Below are 7894 nucleotides of genomic sequence, written 5' to 3'. Positions count from 1 at the left end.
ACTCATTTAAGAAGAATACATTATTGAAATTAATTAGAAACATCCATAGAATATAGCTATTTGAAAATAGCATTGAAGTATTCATTACACAAAAGAAACAGAAAGATGAACTGTTTGTGTCTACAATTACCAAATTGTTTGAGCTTTCGTACTTTAGATATTTGTGGGTTTTTTTTTAACTGCTTAATAGAGTCTCAGGATTGTTCACCTCATTCTCTCATACCCTTTTCAAGATATATTTTGGTTTTTTTCGTGTCTTCCTTTCTCATGGCCATTCCCTCGGCCCTCATGCTTATCACTTTATTTTTAAATCATTACTACAGTTTCATTTTGCTAGACTCTCTTTTTTTCTCCAACCAGTTGTATACCTCTGATTGATCTTCCTGAAGTAATGGTTCCAAGATGTCTCAATAAGGTTAATAATCATTCTTTTCCTCTCTGATATTATTAAACCTTAACTGAACTGTATAATTTATAAGTTCATCAATAATCGTATTACTCAATTAACTGAATTCTCCATTCTTTTATCCCAAATTCCTCTTCTCCCTTTCCTAATATTTACTAATATTTTCCTAATATATTGAATCATGTCTAGTCGTCACCAGCCTTTTATAAATTTCTACATTGATTCATACTATTAATCCCACATGAAGTGCCCTGGGTTTTTTTTAGTTTCATTTAAAGCTAAGTCTAAACTTTCATAAGAGACCAAAACCAGAGTGGCTTGAGAAAGATTATTAATTCACTGACCTGTACCTCGCCTGGGTGACTGGCGAGTAAGGTCTGCTCCACTTGATCATTCAGCGATTCAGTTTTTTCCAATGATCTAGCTTCACCAGTGTGTAGGTTCTTATGTTCATCTGTATGATCAAAACATTCCTGTTGCAGGGGTCATGAAGAGGAAATCAGGGATTGCTATGTAAGCAATTTTCTTTTAAGCACGTGAGGTAGAAGCTGTACATGGCAATTCTTTCTAGATCCATTTATTGAAAACTTAATTATGTAGCTATATAACTACTTGCAAAAGGAGAACTGGAAATGTATGCTCTAGAGATAAAGCCGTATTTCTTGCTTAAATTCCATTATTAAGGCAAATAGATGAATTTTGCTGGCTACCAGTCTCTGATACACTCCTCTTTACTTATTAAATTTATAACCAACATTTTCTAATCTTATTTCTTTTCACAGTTTCAAATGTTTCTCTGTCATCTGATAAGAAACTTTGGAAAATGGGTCCGTATTTTACTTTTTAAAAATGAACTTTATTGAGACCTAATTTAACACAATAAGCAATTATGTTTTAAGACGTGTGTTGATCAACTTTGGTGAAAGTAAGTATGCATGTAATTCCAGCTACAATCAAGTTATAAAACATTTCCATCACCTCAAATATCCCTAGTTAATCACAGTCTCAATTGACCCCTGGTCTGCTTTCTATCACTATATACTGATGATACATTGAGTCATTATGTGTACATTATTTTCAACTGGCTCTTTTTTGATCAGCAAAATGATCAATATTTATTTATACCATATATACATATGTTGTATAAATAAACTTGTGGTGGTCATAATTTGTTAATTCTTTAACAAACACTTATTAGACATCTCCTTTTTATAAGATACTGAATACAAAGTTATCTAACCTAGTAAATTAAATGAATCACCATAAAGACATAAATAATAGATTCCTGAGAGGATCAAGCCTCTCTTGTAGGTATTTAAATTCATTTCTTCAGAAATATAAAATTATTTATATTAAAAATCAGTACATCATGCAGAAGAATCCAAAAATAATTGTGTAAATATTTTACTACCAAGGAGATGAGCTACAAAATTGATTCACTACCTTAGCCAGATATCAAAGCTAACATCAAAAGTGTTTAAGTCATGTGGATAACTTGTATCCTCGATATAATCTGATGAGCTCTTCCTCCGAAAACAATGTAATAACCATAGCCTAATACGAGAAAACTTGAGAAAGTCCCAATTGAGTCATGTTCTACCAAAAGCCTGAACACTGCTCCATAAGACTGCCAAGGATATCAAATACAAGGGAAGTCAGAGAAACTGCTCTAGTCAAGAGAAGCCTCAGGAGATCTCAAGCAACAAAGGACAGAGTCACAGTGAACTGAGTGCTGGGACTTACCCTCATACAAATGAGAGTTGCTACCAGAGAAGGCATGCCCAGCTTGCCAGAACTTCAGACTTTTTAAAGAAGCCAGAAACACATTTTTATGTATCTCCCAATTTTTAAATGTTGGCAACTGTTTCAAAAGATTTACAACTGTGGACAGGCCAAAATTATGTGGGCCAAACAAAACATATCTGAGGGCAAAATCTGGCCTGTAGCCTGCCAGTTTTTGACCTGTGCTTTACAATAATAAGATTGATTTTTAAAGATTGCTTATTAAATCACTCATTTATGTGTAGTCATACCTCAGGCTGATGTTCAGAGAAACTCAGACTTTTTCAAACTAACTGAGTGACCTGAAAAATTACACTTTATACTTAAGTTGAGTTAACCTTAAGTTAATTTAAAATGTCCTAATTGTAGGTATTTTGTAGGTTTTTGCTGTAGAAAACTGAAACTTGAAATGTGGCTATTTTTAGAAATTATGAAGAGGTTTCTGGAAATTTAATTTGATTGGTATTGCTAATAACTGTTGATGAAAATAGAATGGTAGAATTTGTCATGCAATGTAATTCAGATTTGTGAATAGATGGGCCAAGAGGAAGAGAAATAATAATCTTAACTTAGAGCTAGACATTTTTCTTTGTTTCAAAGCATTACTCCATAACAGGGCTTTGGCACATGCTTCCTAACATCTGCATTGAGGTACATTGTATATTATTAACAGTGTTTATGTGTTCAAATATGCATATGTATGCACACACGTGTGCATACACGGATAGACACATGTTAGAATGCTTATTGCTATAACCAGGAATAAGGGATTTCAATAAGATTCATTGGATTTACCACCTAGTCCAGACTTGGAACAGCGTCTTTCAACTCTCTACTCATCATCTTACTCATCTATTAAATGGAGCTAGCAATATCACCCACCTTTTATGGCTTAACACAATATAACACATATAAAGCCACAAAACCAGTGTTCAGGCAGTAAGAACCCTCAATAAACATTAGGTAATAGAATTGTGTAAAAACATATGTAATCATGAAGATATGTATGCTAATTTATGGAAATATATTTGTTCTTATAAAGTATCATTTAATATAATTCGTAGTGCCAAGGAAAATAATTTGTCTTCAGTATCTTATTTATACCATTTTTGCTATTTTTCAGATTTACAGATATTATGTTAGTTCATGTGATTAATGACCAGAGCTAGAAAAAGAGTGTTTGAAGGAGAAAGGGTATTTTCAAGGTCATTGTGAGTGATATTTATTGGAAAGCCAGTGCTGAGGGCATCACTCAATTATGTAGAGTACACAACAGGAAATTGCAAGCAGCATATGTGAACGGGATCCCTGCAGACAATGACATCAGCGGACAAAATGCAGCTGTGGAGAAAGGTCTTGGTGTATCAAAAGCACAAATTAAGAACTTCCATTACTGAATATCACACCCACTGAGTCATTAGAAAAGATGTAATTCTGAAGTGTCAATAACTAGGAATTCAGGATATTTGCTTTACCAGCCAGAGTCGATAAGGCATCGTATTTGCCCTTGACTCTCAAGGGAGTGAGTTGTTTGGCACAAAAGTGAAGAATATCTAAAATAGATGATCTGGGTCTCTTACACAGTTCTCAGGCTCTTTGAGGTCAGGGCTTTGCAGTGGTAAAAATGTCAAGTTCAGAAAATCTTTCCTATCATGTTTTCCATTCCTGCTATGTGTGATTCTTTTCAATGAATCGGTTCACTTGTATTATCCTAAGATGTTCTTTTCCTGCTTCTGGCATCCATCATCATTTTTATCCATTTTCTTCTGTTAGGTCAGGCCTTTATCACCTGCTACCTGGATTATCAGAACTGCATTATAATTGATTTTCCTGATTCTAGCCTTCCGTGCTTTCATCTATGATATTCCCTCTGCCGTCAGAATGCCTTTAAGAAATGCAATGATTATCATGCCCAGTCTGTTCTCCAGCATCCTTAAGAGCTCTTTATTGTCAATAATATGATTTCAAGTCAAATTGCAATGTACTTCTCTTGTCATTTATATTGTATTCCAACCCTATCGGAGTACAAACCTATCCTGAAGCTTTCGATACCCTGCTTTGTCAGCTCCAGATACACTTGTAAATCATGATGTACTTGTCTTTAGAAACCTGCACTCGCCAAAACCTGTCATGGGAAAGCCGCTCCTGATAAATAATCTTATGATTAATAACTACAAAAATACTGTATCATTTTGTAGAATGCTAGGTGTCACACTCTCGGCTGAATGCTTCACATGAATTGTCTTTATTTGAGTTATGAGGATACAGTATTTTTATCCCCATTTTGTCAATATAGGTACTGATCTTTGGAGATATTAATAATCTGTCCAATGACACCAGTGGTAGTACCCAGACTTAACATCCAGGTGTTTACAAGAAGGCTCTTGCAGCTCCCACAGAAATTTATTTATGCATCTATTAATATATTTTGCATCATTATGCTGCCCTTTACAGAATGTGTACAGACAGGTCTGTCTCCCAATTAACTATTTACCCTAGCAGTAGAGACTGATCTTTTTGTTCCTTCTATGTCTAGGAAAACCAACCTCAATATTTTAAAAAATAAATTAAATGAAACTCGTGTCTATATATTCCTGTAACTAAAAAATGATGAAAATCTGAAACACTACTACTTTACAGCCTATCCTCTTTGATCTTCATTGTGAGATATGCAACAGATATTATCATCCCACTTAATAAATGAAGAAATTAAGGTTTAGAGATAAAAGGTCCCGTCCAAGTTCACATAGTAAGTGGTGGTTGAACAAGGATTTGAGTATAGATATTTAGTTTCCTAATATAATGTTCTATCATCAACCATGAACTTTCTTTAATTGAAATTTCAAGGTTATAGGCATTTGAAATAATATCAGAATAAAAATTAGCGTACATGGAGATTTGAGGCAATGTTAAAATTGGAAGGGAGAATAGTTCTGGTCGTTGGGGCTGTAACTCACAAAATAATATTTAAAAAAATAATATTTTATGAAGTTATTTTTTTCACATATTTGTTTAAGGAGATAGTTCTCTTCCCATTCAGTACTTAAGAATGTTGTGCTACTTTCTTCTGGATGTCACGTTTTCTGATGAGAAATCGGCTGTCTTTTGAATTGTTTGGCCCTCGAAGGTAAGTGATGTCTCTTTCTCACTGCTTTCAAGATTTTTTCTTTGTGTTTGGTCTTCAGAAGTTTATTTATAATGTTGTATTTTGGCATGGATTCATTTGGGTTTATCCTGTTTGGGGTTTGCTCAGCTTCTTAAATATGTAACTTTATATCTTTTGCGAAATTTGAGTTTTCAGCCATTAGTTTTTGGAATACATTTTCAGTCCTATTCTTTTTTCTCCCTTTCTCCTGAGACTCAGATGACATGAAATGTTGGATTTTTTTTATAATCTTACAGGTTCCTGAGGCTCTGTTCATTTTTCTTCAGTCAATTTTCTCTCTATTGTTCAGATTGGGTAATTTTTCTTCTCTGTCTTCAAGTTAACTGGTTCTTTTCTGCATCATCTCCATTCTCCATTGGGTCCATTCATGAATTTTTTAAATTTCAGTTTTTAAATTTTTCAGTTCTACAATTTATATTTGATTCTTCTTTATGGGGTGTGTGTGTGACTATTCCCTTTGATGAGACTTCCTACATTACATTTCCTTCTAACATATTAGTAATTACACATGCAAGCATGTTTACAATGGCTTTTTTAACTTGTTAGAGAATCCCAGCATCTCTGCCATCATAGTGCCAGTCTGTTGATGATCTTTCCTAATTTAATTTGATATATTTTCTGGTTTGGGACATAATAAATGATTTTTGATGGATCCTGGATATTAGGAATATTATGTTATGAGAATCTTGATCTTATTTATGTTTTCTGTTTTCATGGCCATCCTTTGACACCATGCCAGCACCATTTGCTGGGTAGGATAATTCAGGCTCCCCGGCAGGCTTCTGCAGAGATCATGACTGTTCTTTTTGTGGCTTCCACTGACATTCTGGGTGCATGTCGGGTGGGGGTTCCTTATTGAAGACAGAAGTTTCAGGTCTCCAGTCAGCCTTCTTTGAAACCACCCCAGTAAAGGATAGAGGAACCTCATAAAGCTAGTGTAATTGATGACACCACTTTGTGACAGTGGTGATAATGAGGCCACTGTTTTATTCATGGTATTTGTCTAAAAGTTTTCTATCTAGTTAGGTTGCCCCTTTCCTGGTCCTTTGCATAGAGAGAATAGCTTCCCCTGGCTTTTCTTTTTCTGGTCTTTATGCATTGATGTTTCCAGGTTGGTATCTTCTTCAGCACTCAGTCTGGACTACATTCAGCAATGGACAAGCCACCATCCTGTTATTCTTTGGACCTCTAGATTCCTAGAAGGCCTGCTTTTTTCTCTGAATCTATCAGAGTCATCTCTGTTTCATATATAATATTCAAAATTCTTAGTTGTACTTAGTAGGAAGGATAGAGAGAAATACATCTACTCTATATTGTCCCCAAAATTAGAAGTCATACACAAATGACTTTAATCAGTAGATATTATTTGAAGTCTTCCAGATGAACAAGATAAATTAGAGTGCATGTAGTTAGAATAAATTAGAGGGCCAGATGCAAGGCTAGAGGTGCCCTAATGTTTAAATGTTGGTTAGAAAAGGAAAAGTCAATAAATGGGGTTAAATACAAATGTCCAGAGAGGAAAAGGATAAAACCTGAAAGATATGGCATCATGCAAGCAAAGACATATTTGTTTGTCAAGAATATGGAAATGATCAACTTTCATTGCTGAAATGCTGAATTAGATTGAATGCTGTGAATTCATCATTGTATTCTGCTTGACAAAAAGACTTGTGATCACAGAAGGAGTAGCTGTGTAGTAGTTGGGTAGAAATATGTAAATGACTTAAAAAGTATATGTTGCAGGCAAAACTATAAAACAAAAAAAGATCACTGGTTTCCAAGGACTAGTGGAAGGAAGGGATGAATAGCACAAACACAGAAGATTTTAGGGCAGTGAAGCTATTCTGTATGATACTATAATGGTAGATACATGTCATCATACATTTGTTAAAACCTATGGTACATAACATCAAGAGTAAATACTAATGTAAACTGCTCACACTGAGTAGGAATGATGTGTCAGTGTAGGTTCATCAATTGTAACAAATGTATCATTCTGATGCTGGGTTTTGATAAGTAGGGAGGCTGTATGTGGAGGGGAAGGGGATATATGGGGAATCTCTGTACTCCCTGCTCAATTTTTCTGTTAATTTAAAATTACTCTAAAAAATAAAGTCTATTTCTTTTTAAAAGCAAGAAAATTAATAAATATAGCATTTTGAAGAAAAAAGTATATATTTTTGAGGAATATGAGAAAGGGACCAATAGATTCTTTTCAAAAAGTTTTATTCTCAACATGACCAGAAAATAATATGGTAGCCAGAAGAAGTGGAGTCAAGTGAACTTTTCTTCCATCCTTTTTTATTTTTTTAATGGCACCTATTAAAGCAGAAAGTAGCAGAGAGGGAAAATGGAAAAATGTGTAAGAGGGAGTTCAATTTCCAAAGCAGAAATCCTTCAGTAAATGAAAGGGGATAAGATCCAGATGCATAAGAGAAGAGGAAGAATCTGAGATAGGGAGATAAAAATAGTTATGCAAAAAGTCTTAAGTAGGATAATGCAAGAGAAGAAATTGGTTGGAGAAATTTCTGTGTCATTTA

The sequence above is a fragment of the Canis aureus genome, chromosome 17, assembly GCF_053574225.1.
Source record: "Canis aureus isolate CA01 chromosome 17, VMU_Caureus_v.1.0, whole genome shotgun sequence".
Lineage (NCBI taxonomy): Eukaryota > Metazoa > Chordata > Mammalia > Carnivora > Canidae > Canis > Canis aureus.
The sequence above is the reverse complement of the archived record's forward strand: the minus strand, read 5'-3'. Positions refer to the sequence as shown.